The following is a 14045-nucleotide window of genomic DNA, read 5'->3' on the forward strand; positions in this document are numbered from 1 at the left end:
TGACACACTTTAAATACTTTGGGTCAAAATATGTCTAGCAATAATTTGTTCTTCTTGGTAGTTTCTTAGAGCAATTCTCAAAGGAAAAACACAGATGGGAATTTTTTTTTTCAGAGGGAAACATTTATGCTTTAAAGGACAATCTGTTATATGGTATCAGCTATTAGATCTCTTCAGAGAAAGACACCAGAAGAAGATTCAGAAATAATATTAAATAATATAAGCAAGGCCAAAACCAAACTGAAAGAAACATAGGTTATTTATTGTTTCCTTCATATTCAACATCTTCACTGGGGATAGAGGAGAGAGAATAGTAACTCGGTAGAGTTTAAAGCTTGAATTATCAAAATCCCACTTACTCATGAACAATTTTGTTTAAAAAAGATGAATATCAGCATGCTACATCTCAGAAAAATACATGCTTCTCATAAAAGGTACACTAAAATACTTCCATTTGAAAGCATCTAAATAAAGTATGCAACATATAAGGAAGAAAAAAGACAAGACAGACAGTGACCTTCAAGAGGTAGTTATTGTGAAAACCAAAAGAAATTTGCTAAATGATGTGAAAAACAACCCTCAAACTGTATTTCATTTTTCTTTTACATTCAGTTCTGCCTTTAAAAAAATCACACATTTTCACAAAATCTGATTGTATTTCTAAACCATTAAGTTCCAGAAAAATCTTGGTTTTTCTGTTTTATAATTATTTCAAAGTCTTTCATCTATTGGGAATACAATAGTAATTGTTGATCTATTCTGTCTAATGATAGATTTTTCCACTTTTATAAAAGAAGGAGCAATGCCTTCCCTGCTTTTTATCTCTTTATACAACTCAGAGACTCAAAGAAGATAATTACAAACAATGCCTGAAGAATGGTTCAGTTAATGTTAATTTATACAACAAACTAATTACTACCAAATGGTAAAAATCACATGTGGAAGTCCCTCTCTCCCACGCACATAACTAAACCAGCAGCCATCTGTCTCAGCTTGGGGAGAGCTCAGGGACACCCAGAGAAGATAAGGAAAGGAAGGGTGCAGATGTACTAGCTCATTCACCTACATACACATCACAGGACGTGATCACCGTGTTTCTGAGCCTTAAATGTGTTCAGGAAAAGCGAAAGGTAAATATATAGAAAGAAGGTGTTTCAAATGCGTTTTAATCAAAGTACATGCTGTTCTGTAGTCATCACAGGTAGAAACCAACCTTCAGCAAGTAAATGTTTATTTTGTTTTAGACACAACTACATACTTTTAAACTGTCATTCTTCATCCGTGTACCATTTTTGCTCCAGAAGAAAGAACATGCATCCTTGAATTTTCCTAAGGAAGTTTATAATTTCTGAGCTCTGGAAAGTATGTGTCTATATTTTTGACAATTAATAAAATAATCTCCTTATATGTTATGAATGTAATTTGAGATATACATTCTAAACTATGTATATTGAAGTTAGTTAATATATTAAAAAATAAAATAATGCTATTGATATTTTGCCATTTAATTAGCCTATAATTATAGCAAATGCAGCAAAATAAAGGCAGTATTTCCCCCCTTAAGATCACAAGGTGAATTGTGGCATTTAAATAACAATAGATTTTCAGGTGAAATAATCTAAATGGGAATAAAAATATTAAAATGCTTTTTATTTTTATAAATTAAAAGAATATTCATTTACAGATGCGTTTCAGGTATGTTTTTAACGGCACTCAGAATTCCAAAACAGAGGAATAGGCTTGGCAAATATTCAGTGAGTGAAAACAGAATGAAAAAACTAGAAGTAGTGGCAATAATACTGATTTGCCCTAACATATATTCCCTGTGGAATTGAAGAAATGTTTAACATACAGTAGCTCCAAACTCCCTGGAACCGGTTCTCCAGACTTGTCCTTCACATACTTGATGGTAGCTAACCTAATTCAAGATAGACCACACAGCAAACCCTGAAGCAAATAGGTTATAGTAAATGTATTCTCTTTCACAATGAGATGTCCCACACTGCTTGCTTGCAGGCCCTCAATATAAGAGATTTGTACAGGGGCACCTGGGTGGCTCAGCGGGTTAAGTGCCCCACTCTGACTCAGGTCATGATCTCACAGTTGGTGAGTTCAAGCCCCAGGTCCAGCTCTGTGTTGACAACTCAGAACCTGGAGCCTGATTCGAATTCTGTGTTTCCCTCTCTTTCTGCCCCTCCCCTGCCCATGCTCTGTCTCTTTCCCTCAAAAATAAAGAAACATTAAAAATAAAATTGAAAAAAAAGGAGATTTCTACAGAAGGCAACAAAAAAGATTGTATAACAATGCAGCAGGACCCTAATATTAGAAATGAGGAGGCTATGTAAAATTATCTATTTATTATTTCTCGAGGTTATTTCAGAAAAGTAGACACACAGCTTCTAGAAAATATATTTTTATGAAATTCTTCTTGGATGTTCACATTTTTTTCACTTCCTTTAGCAGCTTTTAAATTATTGGACACATTTTCCTACCATTCATCAACTTCTAACATGTAAGTCCTACATGTGTAAAAACTGGAAAAGATTAATTTAGAGGCCATTTCTATTTTGGGCATTCCACTTAACCAGTTAGGGTTTTTAGCAAACAGTATAGAACATATTCTTTTACACTCCAATGCTGCATTTTAATGCTGTATATAGCAAACAGTAGAAAATTTGTAATTATCCATTTGACTAATATTTTAAAATTATCTATTTTAGTTCTTTTATCTGTACTATTTTTATAGGTTTTTGTGATGATCAATTTAACTCAGGAATATTCTCATCTAAGTTAGAATCTTTTAAATCAAAAGTCTAACTTTGCCTTTTCATTGTCCTTTTAAATACGTCAGAGAAGGGTATAAATTGCACAAGGGTCTTCACCCAAAGAGTCTGTAAATTATGTTGTGATATTTTCATGTAAGATACCTTCATGACTGTCCAGGACTACAACTGGCACCTCTCTTAGAATCAGGAAGTCACTTTAGAGATGTCAGGACTCTGGAATTTTCATAATCTAGAAAATAAGGTAGGTAGGTAGGATGAGTATCAACATTACCCTTGATCTAGCTTGTAATACCTCTGGGGAGGCAGGTACATATAAGAGAAAAAAAATATGATTAAAAAAGAAAGAGTGAATAAACAGAATAAATCAGGATTCTAGCAAAATCTAACATTAAAAGTGTCTTTCAATAAAAGTATTGCCTTTCATCAAACTTATTGAAAAAACAATATAGATGCATTATAAGCCACGGATCTTACAACAAAAGATCTTATCTTCTACCCCGATACATTAATACTAGAGATTCATAGTGCAGACCAACAATAAACTTGATTTTTATTTGATTTACAGTGGAACACCTAATCAACCCAGTAATAAACCTGGTGTATAATTGATCTGTAAAAGTTCAGTGTTCTTTTTGACCACATTTCTTAATAAGGAGCTCTCCAAACCTGTTTTTGTTCTTTTTGCATACTGAGTTAACAAAGACATTGATAGAATATCTCTAGAATTATATACCTGGAAAGAACTATGAAATCCATCGAGTATAATAATTCTATTTTTAAATAAAGAAAGATAAAGCAGTTGTGCAAGGTTATACAGACAATGATGAGAGCAAAACTAGCACCCAGGTCTTCATAATTCATTATTTCCTCTATTAAACTTCCTTCAGGAAGAGAGCTAGAAACCCTAGGGTGGGTTAGAGGGTCAGGTCAGAGATAGCTTATTCAACCATTTAATTAACTCATTGAACTAGGAATCACTACACTAGAAGCTTTGGATAATGGGATGACAGCGACTCTGTCCCTGCCCTCCAGGACAGAGATTAGCAGACTTTATCCATAAAGGGCCAGAGAGCAAATATTTTAGGCTTTTGTGGGCAACATTACTCAGTTCTACCAGTGTAACCCTAAAGTACATTATATTATGGTACACTACCTCAATATATAAATGAATGTGCCTGTCTGTGTTCTAATGAACCTTCATTTATAGACACAAATTTGAATTTCATATAATGTTCATGCATAATAAAATACTCTCATTTGGAGAACTGGATACTTGAGTCTCTGAGAAGGGGCTGATAAGAGGGCCTTAACTTTGCTTGTCCTTTCCATTGGTTGTGCTGTTTTCATCTTTCTAGCATGATTATTCATGAAGCCTTGCTGGGGCAGTGGCCTTTCACAGATTAGGCACTGATCTGACTGAAGGGCTGAAGTTTGGAATATGTCTTCCTGAAGAAGTGCTGTAGAGATGTCTGGGACGCCTAGGAAATGGGTCCTGCCACTTCCATCTACAGGCTGTATTGAGTAGGGAAGAGCCATGTCCTTTCTCCCTGGCTACAATGGGTTTTGTAGACACAAAGGATGCCTCCAATCTGGTAGTGGGTAGATCCTAGGAACTTACTTACATCTGTCTTTCCTTCATTAACCTGTGTGGGTAGCTGTCAACTTACTAGAGGAAAAGAAACTGCTAGGAAATTTTGAGACATTTAAGTATCATTTAGGCCACTTTGACTTCTTTTTCATAAACAAGTACTTGGTTTTAGCAAATGGATTCCAATAAAATATTTTAAAGTAAAAAAAATATTATTCCTCTTTTGATTTTTTTCAATAATTCAAAAATGGAAAAAAAAACTATTATTAGTTCGCAGGTCATACAAAAGCAGGCAACAGCCTAGATTAGGCCTACAGGCCACAGTTTGCTGACCACTCTTCTAGGAAGTCAAAATCTAATAGAGGAGAGACACAAAGACAAAATTTCTTAAGGGAGGGATGATGGGAGCCGTTAAGAGTTAGCAGAAAATATTAAGGACGAACAGCCATCACCCAGGTGCAAAGTAAGGTGAAAGGCACTGCAACCAAACATCATAAGCAAAGAAAAGCATGCTGGCTGTGAAAAGCCACAGGCAACTCGGCATTACTAGAGCAAAAGTCATAAAGAGTGATGCAGGGAATGGTAGGAAATGAGAAACGAGGCTGGGGAGTTAGACAGGAAGTGAGCTCACTGCAGCTGCAGGCTGACTACCCACCTATGTTAATAAAGGGCTCGGGGAGACCCAATAAAATATACAGGATGGCACAAGTACTACAACACATGCCAGCTGAGGCTCTTTTTCCACTCTTGAGAAGAAATTAAATAGGTCCACTTCCATCCCCCTGAGGCTGCTCCACCATTGTCTCTTCTCCTTGTGCAAGGAACTTAAGAAAATGTATGGATTGCATTTTATTAACTGCCAGCAGGACATGTGAGCATGTCAGAAGAAATGTATTAATACTTTGTTCTATATGTGCCTCTTATACACCTGTATGTGTTAGAACTTAATCAGTTTAGTTTACAATTGGAGTTATAATGGTGGCGCCTAGGTGGCTGAATGGTTAAAGCTTCCGACTTTTGGTTTTGGCTCATGATCGCACAGTTCACAAGATCAAGTCCCGTGTTGGGCTCTGTGCTCACAGCAAGGATACTGCTTGGAATTCTCTCTCTTCCCCTCCCTCTGCTCTCTCTCTCTTAAAATAAATAATTGAAAAACTTTAGAAAAAAATTGGAGTAATAATTACAGGAGAAAAAAACAACCTTTTAAGGAGTTTTAATGAGTTTGGACTAAGCATTTAAATTTTTCACAATGTATCAAAACATGATTCCATAACTTAGTGTGTTTTAGTTCTTTGAGTAAGATTTACATTAGGTGCCAATTATGATCATCACCATCACCATCATCATCATCATCATCATCATCATCATGTTTCTGGCTCACCTTTCCAAATGTCATTCTGCTGATACTAAACCAATAGTCAAAAATAATATCCTCTACTATTTTAGTGAGGAAAAGGCTAAATATGGATAAAGGGGAAGTAATACATTATATACCCAGTCTTCTTAACTGGAGAACTTGGGAGAAAGCAATTAGAATATTTTCTTCAAAGCTATAAATTTGTCTCAGAAAGATGTCACTGGGCAGAAATCAATAACTTGAAAATACCCAGACAAGATGGGATGATGAGTTAAACTATACTATATGAAGGTATGTTATAAAAGGGTAGATTCAGTGAATATTGCGAGAGCTTTTTGCACAAGCACTTAAAGAGAATTGGCTTGGGGCACCTGGGTGGTTCAGTCAGTTAAGTATCTGACTTTGGCTCAGGTCATGATCTCATGGTTTGTGGGTTCAAGCCTTGCATTGGACTCTGTGCTGACAGCTCAGAGCTTGGAGCTGCTTCAGATTCTGTGTCTCCCTTTCTCTCTGCCCACCCCCTCATGCTCTGTCTCTCTTTCTCAAAAATAAATAAACATTAAAAAAAATTTAAATAAAGAGAATTGGCTAGAGCAGTCCTGGTAGCCACATGACATCCATAGACGACATAAACAACAACAGATACGTATGTTGTATATATTAGATACATGGTATATATAAATATTAACTCATTTTAGAGGATAAATACATGCACTGAAGGACTCTCCTCTCTAATGACAGAGCCTCCTGTACCGCCTCACTCACAGCTCCTTTCACCATGAAAACGCATGGTTTACCTTCCCCAAAAGACTGTGAGCAACACAGGGAGAGAAACTGTATCATTGATTTCTGTCTTCTCATGAAGACTTATAAAATAACCTACATATACTAGGACTCCATAAATGTTTTCTGTCAGAATGAGAAGAATGAGTGAAGAGGTGAACAAACACAAAGGTGTCACACAGAAAGAAGGTATTGACCCCATGGTGGGCATCAAGAGACACTTTATACAGATGTCAATAGGTGTCCAAAGGTAATGAGCAAAAAATACAGAACAGAATGCAGAGTTCTGTTCCATACTGAGATCCTCCTCCTCTGTGTATTTTCTTTTTGTCAAAAATTGTTCTAGGTCAAAATTTTTAGTTTAGAGATTAACAGTGAGATAAATGCTCCCAAAATCTAACAGTAATTTCTTATATCTAGTGTGTGTGTGTGTGTGTGTGTGTGTGTGTGTGTGTGTGTGTGTGTGTTCAGTTCATTCTAGGGAAATTTTGGACACCTAACAGTTGACGAGATTTTGTCTTATGTATGTGAACATAAACATATATTAAAAAAAACTAAAATCTAAAAACCTGTTAGAGAAAGAGATTTAATACTCTTTAACTCCAAATCTTTAAAAACAATTATTAGACAATATTTTAGATGGTTGCATATGGGTTGGAATTTAGATAAGCTACTTCTAAAGGCAATATTGTATACATCCATCTCTACTTAATGCAATATACTTCGAAACCGGCAAATATTTTTAATTTAAATATTTGAAATTTAGAAAACAAAGGGGGAAAAATCCTGGCAATAAAAAATAAGGACTCCAGGGCTTACAATGTTTTTTCACTTAATTCATATGCTTTTATTAATCCCTAATTACAATATTCCTTAAGTGGAAAAGATGTGCTAAAAAATGTTCAACTTCATTTTATTTTCAGTTCTGGTGGTTCCTTCCTAATGAGTCCCATGAACTGAATGGAGAAAAGGCCAAGTAAAACAACAAGGTAGCTGTCCTCCCCTTTGCAGAACAAGAATAGCTAAACTTAAGTATCAAGGAGGGAAAACATGAGCAAACATGTCGAATTCCTCCCTCTTCTACTTTGCTCATGGATGTTTCTCTCCCCGGCACTGGGAGCACTACACCCTATAAAGGCTGAGAACTGGCCTGTCCTATTTACACTGCACTGCTCTCGACATCATGACCTCCCCATTCAGTGTTTCTTTTCACTTACACGCAGCATCTTGACACTGGTGGGAAATATTAGAGTGCTGGAACCAGGGCTGAAGCAAAAACCCTAGGGGATGGCAGAAAAAAATAAGCAAAAACAGAGAAAGATAACAAAACTCCAAAGGGAGGAGGGTGTGTTTTGCTCATTTAATTGGCTTTCTGCTCCCCAGTCTTCCACATGCCTAATGTCACACGACAGTATAGAAATCTTTTGGGCAAATTTCTACAACAAACCATAACTTCTCAGAAAAGAAAGGCCTAAGCAACAGAGATTTAATTCATCTTGAAACAGCAAATCAATTCTTATCTATTAACACACTAAATACAGCATAGGAGCACTGTCCTGTTATAATAAACAGACATGCTCAATTATGGTGTGCTTTCCCAGCTACTGATCTCTTCAGTAATTATACCATGCAATGAGCTCAACATTGATATTATATTAATATGCAGGGAGGAGAGAACTTAAATACAAATTAAATCAAGGCTCGATATTTCAGTGAAGCTTACATAAGGCCTGAGAACAAATGGCATGTTTCTTAGAAGGAGGTAATAAAGGTGATTTGTATAATAACTCATTTTCTAGTTCTAATTAAAAAGTTGAGAAATGAAAACTATCTTAGAATTCTAGTCTCTTAACTGTCCATTTCAAACATAGCTGACAAAGCTGTCTATCATGTTTCATAATCACCTGTTCTTGTCATATTAACAGCAGTAACGATCTTCAAAAAAAAAAAACATTTTATAGAGACATGTTGCAATAAAAGTGAACGGCAAATAGCAACTTCTACGGAGACAAAACAAAAAGATAAAGTTCAAGAAAATGTTTCTTACCCTTTTGCAGAACTGTCAAACAACTTCTATTGACCAAGAAAAGCACACAGTAAACACACCAAAGAAAAGAAATGATGAAAGATGTATTTACTTGTTCAGGGCCTTTATTTTTCTTTCTATTTCACATACACCCACACTGAACAGTCTGCATTGTGTTAATAAATAACCAGGAGCAACCTAAGTGAACAGAGGAGGGGTTTCTATGATGCTGTCAGGTACCAGAGAGTTGCTTGGCACGGCTGATACAGTTCTCTACATGGGAGTTGCACGCCCACATGAAAAAAGAGAGTGAGACAGAGAGAGAGAGACAGAGAGAGAGAGAGAGAGAGAGAGAGAGAGAGAATAGGTTAATGGATGGATCCTCTTACTTCTTAGGTCCAATTGGAGGGAAGGAAGAACTGTTGGAAAATGACAGATCTTTGGAGTTGTCCAATCCTTTCAATTTTAGAAGGAACAAATCAGTTTTACAGACCATGTCCTGCCAGAGTAATGTTTTACCCAATAACTTGCTATGGTTATTTGGAAATTTATGAAACTATAACTTCAAATACTTTAACTTTTATGAGTTTTTTATTGCTTTATTTTTCAAACTGTTTCTAATGTTGGCTCCATGCTTTATTTAGTCTTTGTCTCTGTGTATGTGTGTACATCTGACATATATATATATGTGTGTGTGTGTGTGTGTGTGTGTGTGTATGTATAATATATCAGATTAATTTGATATATTCTTAATTTGTCTGTTTGTATTTTCTAAAACACAAAAAGAAGACCAAATAATACACATGAATTGTGACTAAAATCCCAACTCAGTGTTCAGGGTGTTAGAGTTTACCTCATTTATGACATTAAATACACAAACAAAAGAGTTACTGTGTTATGTCAGCCTGAGACATTTCAGTGTTTTGAGCTTACTCTTTACAAAAGTTTGCTTCCAAATGTCCCGTGACAGTCTTCCCTAAAGCTATGGGGAAAGTCTAACATAAATGAAAATAGGCTAAGTACCAAAACTATCATGGTAGAGTTGAACTTTCTGTATATATATAGGTGCATATATATATATATATATATATATATATATATATATATACACACACACACACACACACACACACATATATATACACTATACTATATACACATCCTTTATATATATATATATATATATATATATATATATATATATATATATACATACATAGGCAATTAGGGGCAATTCTGAATTTCTATTTCAGCTTGTCTGTTATAATGTATAAATATATAGTTTTTTTATCCACTTATTCATTTATTGCCTCATAAATGTGATATGTAGATGACCTAGGAAATAATTAATTGCAAAGATAGAGGAATAAAAGCTGGTTTTCAACTTCAAGACATAAAAGAAAGGACATGAATTCTAAATTTCACATATGATCTTCCTCTTAACTGTTAAACCTCATCATCCAAAAACAGGAGCACTGAGCACAATCTGCTATCCGAAGTTTATTATCACGTAAGATGGACTTTCTTAATCAATCCAAATATCCAGGTCATATGCTCATTCTGGCTTGCCCTAGCCTCACTGCTCCCTTACCATCTTGGCCACACTTCTCCTCAACATTAAGGGTAGTTAAGAAAGGCATACTGGGAGTCCTTGTGGTTTCAGAACTCTGGGAGCAGGTGGCACAGGAAACTCTGAGTGAGCTCTCCACTGACTCTAATGCTGTCCGTGCCTTCCCTGTAAGCAACTCCTATTAAAAAAAAAGACCAAGCATCCACTAGAACAAAACCAAGCAGGCCTATTTAATTAGGGCATTTGCTTGATATCCACTTCTTCATGTTAAACACACAGCCACACAGGCCTAGGAGGTCTGATTAATTTTAATATGCATGGTCGTGACAAGTGCCTTGAGGGTAACTGAGTGAAAAAAACACATACATGCACAAATACAGAAAATCCTCCAGCTAGTCTAGTGTGAGAAATCAGTTTCAGAAAAATGCTGTGTCTGTTCCCCAGATTAGAGTGTTACTATTCAGCAAGGGCCTGAACCTTTAATGTGAGGGAAAAGAGGGCTCAGAAACAGGTGGCTGGCTCTTCACTCTTAAATAAATGGTATATCCAAAAGCTGTGGCACATAAGCAACAAGAAGGGCTGGCACATTCCGTTAATGTTTACCTTGAAATGCACAGCCTGGGTCAGTGGGTCTTTTTAAAGTGATCCATGTAATTAAAACTGAAAATCTGGAACTGACAGTTTTAGTGAAGGACAAGAAAAATAGCGGTGCCATATTTATCTGAAAGGTTTAGAAAATATTAAAAGCATTTGGGCTCAGAGATGTTGCAGTGATCGTTTACAGAGTCTTCTCAAACAAACTCACGTATGAGCAGGAATCAAATAGAACTCTTATATTAACAGACAAATAGACACCTGAGAAAAGAATCCTGGCTAGATTGTTCTCAGAAAGATGAACATTAAGGACATGATATTAAGCATCCTTTCATATTACTAACAAATGTACAAGTTCTAGTCAAAAAGAAGAACAGAAGTTTTCTTGGCCAAATGGATTTCTTGTCCGGACAATCCTGGATCTCAGCTCAGGGACCTACTACTTTATATAAATAAGAGCCCAAAGGTAATCTGTGGGCCGTCACAGTCCAAGTCAGAAGGTCTTAAAAGAAAATATAAATTAATTTCCGGTAGCACTTAATGAAATAAAAAACTATCAAGATAAACCGCTACAATGGATACCACTGGAAAAAGAGATGACAGCAGACAAAGTTTCTCTTTAGTGTTGAAAAATTACAAGGCTTCAAACTCCACTAACTGTGCTAAAGTTAAAACACTTCTTCCTGAAGAAAGAGGCTCGGCAGCATTGGAGGGTGTCTTCTTGTCCTGACCTTTAAAAAATAAACTCTTTTCTTTATCATCATTTTATGAGTGTCGATTTCCATACAGTGGTGCCTTTGAAAAGGGTGCCTGCAGGTTAGACTCTAGCTTGCTCAACAAGAAGAGAGACATTTTCCAGTGACAGACTGCACAGATGAACACAGAGTCACAATGCATTAGGAGTAGCCTCCAACAGCAGCGGGAGTGTGAAGGAACAAAACTTAAAAGGGCTCAATTGAAAAGTACCCTTGTTTGTCCTTCAGTGGAACAGCACTTACAAAGCCTCTTCAACATGTACTTTGTCAAAAGGACAGTGAGTAACTAAACAAAAGCAACTCAAACCTCTGCCAATTAAAGTATCTTTAAGCTTTTCCCCTGATCCGTTCACTTTTTATTTTTCCCACCTCATCAAATGTGATTTTAAAACCAGAGTGAATTTCAAAGTGCCCTCTTCTTTGCCCAATTAATGGAATGCTTTGGAATTTTGAATTTAGGAAAGTCAATCTCCATAATTTCCTTATGAGAAATAGTAATTAAAAAGTTGGTAAAATTAGGGGGCAATTCTGAATTTCTATTTCAGCTTGTCTGTTAATGTAATACGGTTCCATTTAGTTTCTAAGGGGCTGCTCAACAGCAGACATTTAAATTATAAGAACAGGCATTGTGATTTATAATGTGAACTCAAATATCAAACATGCAATGCCTGTAGGGATGTTCACAAGGCCAAATATCGTGTAGCAGGGGCCTATCTTTTCCATAGAATAATTGCATTCAATGCTGTAGCACACCACAGATGAAAATATACTATTTATAATATGTACTTTAGGACCCCTAAAATAAGTCCTAAATCAGGGGGAAATTATACCCATTTAGAGGATCTATTGGTTCTATATGTCAACATATTTATAATAAAAATTAAATGGGCATTAACTAATTATTTCTGGTGGGGAAAAATGCATAAGTAAAGTATCATAGAAGGTGCAATCAACTAAAGTGAATTATTTTCAAAAGATGTACCAAAATGATACATTACAAAACAGTATCTATACATATTTGAAAGTATTAAGGGAGGATAGTTCATGACCAACCACTTATATATACTTTCTGTTTCACAAACAGCTAGTTACAAACTTAAAAACTGTCCAACCCAACTCTGCAAATGCTACAAATGGACTTAAATGAACGGTGTTGTTTTGTTTTGTTTTGTTTTGTTTTGTTGATATTTACCACTGAGGATTTGCACTACATTGCACGGTGTCAGGGTGATATCCACTTAAGTGTTTCCACCTATGAAAACAATCTTTCTCATTGTGTCTGATAGAGACAGAGACATAGACACAGAGAAAATGAGAATGAAAACCTCAGTATCCCCTTCACATACTGATGGTCTATGGTCTACAGATGACTCAGAGTGAAGGCTTGAAGTATGTCACAACATATACTTTTCCAAGCCTGTCCCATTGTTTTCGACTGGTTCTCACAAGAAGAAAACTAACTCTTTTGTGAAGTCTGTACTAAAAGCAATGAACTGTTGCATGTGAAGTAACACTGGGTGATTTTGGTAGTAGGCTGTGCCTTTAGGGTCTTGTAATATAAACTGTGAGTGAAGATTTTCTGAAGTTCAGAAGAAAGAAGTTTGAGTTGTGTAAATAATGACAAAGTCTAGTTCTAGTAGAAATGAAATTTCACAAATAAATGCAGTTTCTTACACACAAGGAGTACACTCATCACGGCACAACAATTTTGGAGGTGTGGGCGTCACACTCTAAGAAGGAAGAACACTGACAGATAAAGATGCTAAATAAAACCAAGCATATGTGGGAGCTGAAAAGGAGGACTGCGCACACACACACACACACACACACACACACACACACACACACAAGGAATGAAAAGGAAAAAAACATAATGGGGGAGGAAAGGAAGAATAAGTGAACCACATAAAAGAAAGCTAAAATTTTAGAAAATTATGAAACTTTGGCCAGGGGAGCCCTCACTTATATTTCTCTTCAGCACACATTCCCATTTATTGTAGAAATAAGAATATACCAAGTCTTCAAATGCAACATTAAAATGCCTCTCCTAGATCCATGTCGATCACAGTTTGCAATTTTATTTGTATCAATTTAGAATTTTTTTCTTTCTTTTGGAACAGTAATTCTCAAGGTAGAAAATTGCCTAATTTGGGGCGCCTGGGTGGCTCTGTGGGTTAAGCGACTGACTTTGGCTTAGGTCATGATCTCACAGTTTGTGGGTTCGAGCTCTGAGTCAGGGTCTGTGTTGACAGCTCGGAACCTGGAGCCTACTTGGGATTCTGTGTTTCCCTCTCTCTCTTCCCAACCTATGTGCACTCTCTCTCTCTCTCTCTAAAATAAATAAACATTAAAATAATTTAAAAAAAAAGAAAATTGCCTAACCATATTTTATTTAGGGAAATTTATATAAATAAAAACCAAAGCAACTACCTCTCCCAGGACTTTTGTAACGATTCAGTTTGTTGTTATTGTTACTGTCAACTACACATCCTAAATTTCCAGAATTTTGCAGGTCCGAATCATATTTTTTCAGTACATAAAAGCATTCTGGGAAAGCAACACTGGGAACTAGATAATGTTTCCAGA

General features: G+C 36.0%; 1 protein-coding gene across 43 annotated transcripts in view; it reads right to left on the reverse strand.

The window, feature by feature from the left end:
* The window catches only part of SOX5 (SRY-box transcription factor 5), a 1008244-nt gene that overhangs the window by 282475 nt on the left and 711724 nt on the right, over window positions 1-14045 (reverse strand). Inside the window, exon 1 of one of the 43 annotated variants that reach the window (XM_053226019.1) lies at window positions 2928-2986. The exons of the other annotated variants lie outside the window; for them this stretch is intronic. The gene's annotated coding sequence lies outside the window, so the exon portion shown is untranslated. Of the gene's footprint in view, window positions 1-2927; window positions 2987-14045 lie in introns of those variants that run through there. 43 annotated transcript variants of the gene reach the window in all.

Source organism: Acinonyx jubatus, chromosome B4 (assembly GCF_027475565.1).
Source record: "Acinonyx jubatus isolate Ajub_Pintada_27869175 chromosome B4, VMU_Ajub_asm_v1.0, whole genome shotgun sequence".
NCBI classification, from domain to species: Eukaryota; Metazoa; Chordata; class Mammalia; order Carnivora; family Felidae; genus Acinonyx; species Acinonyx jubatus.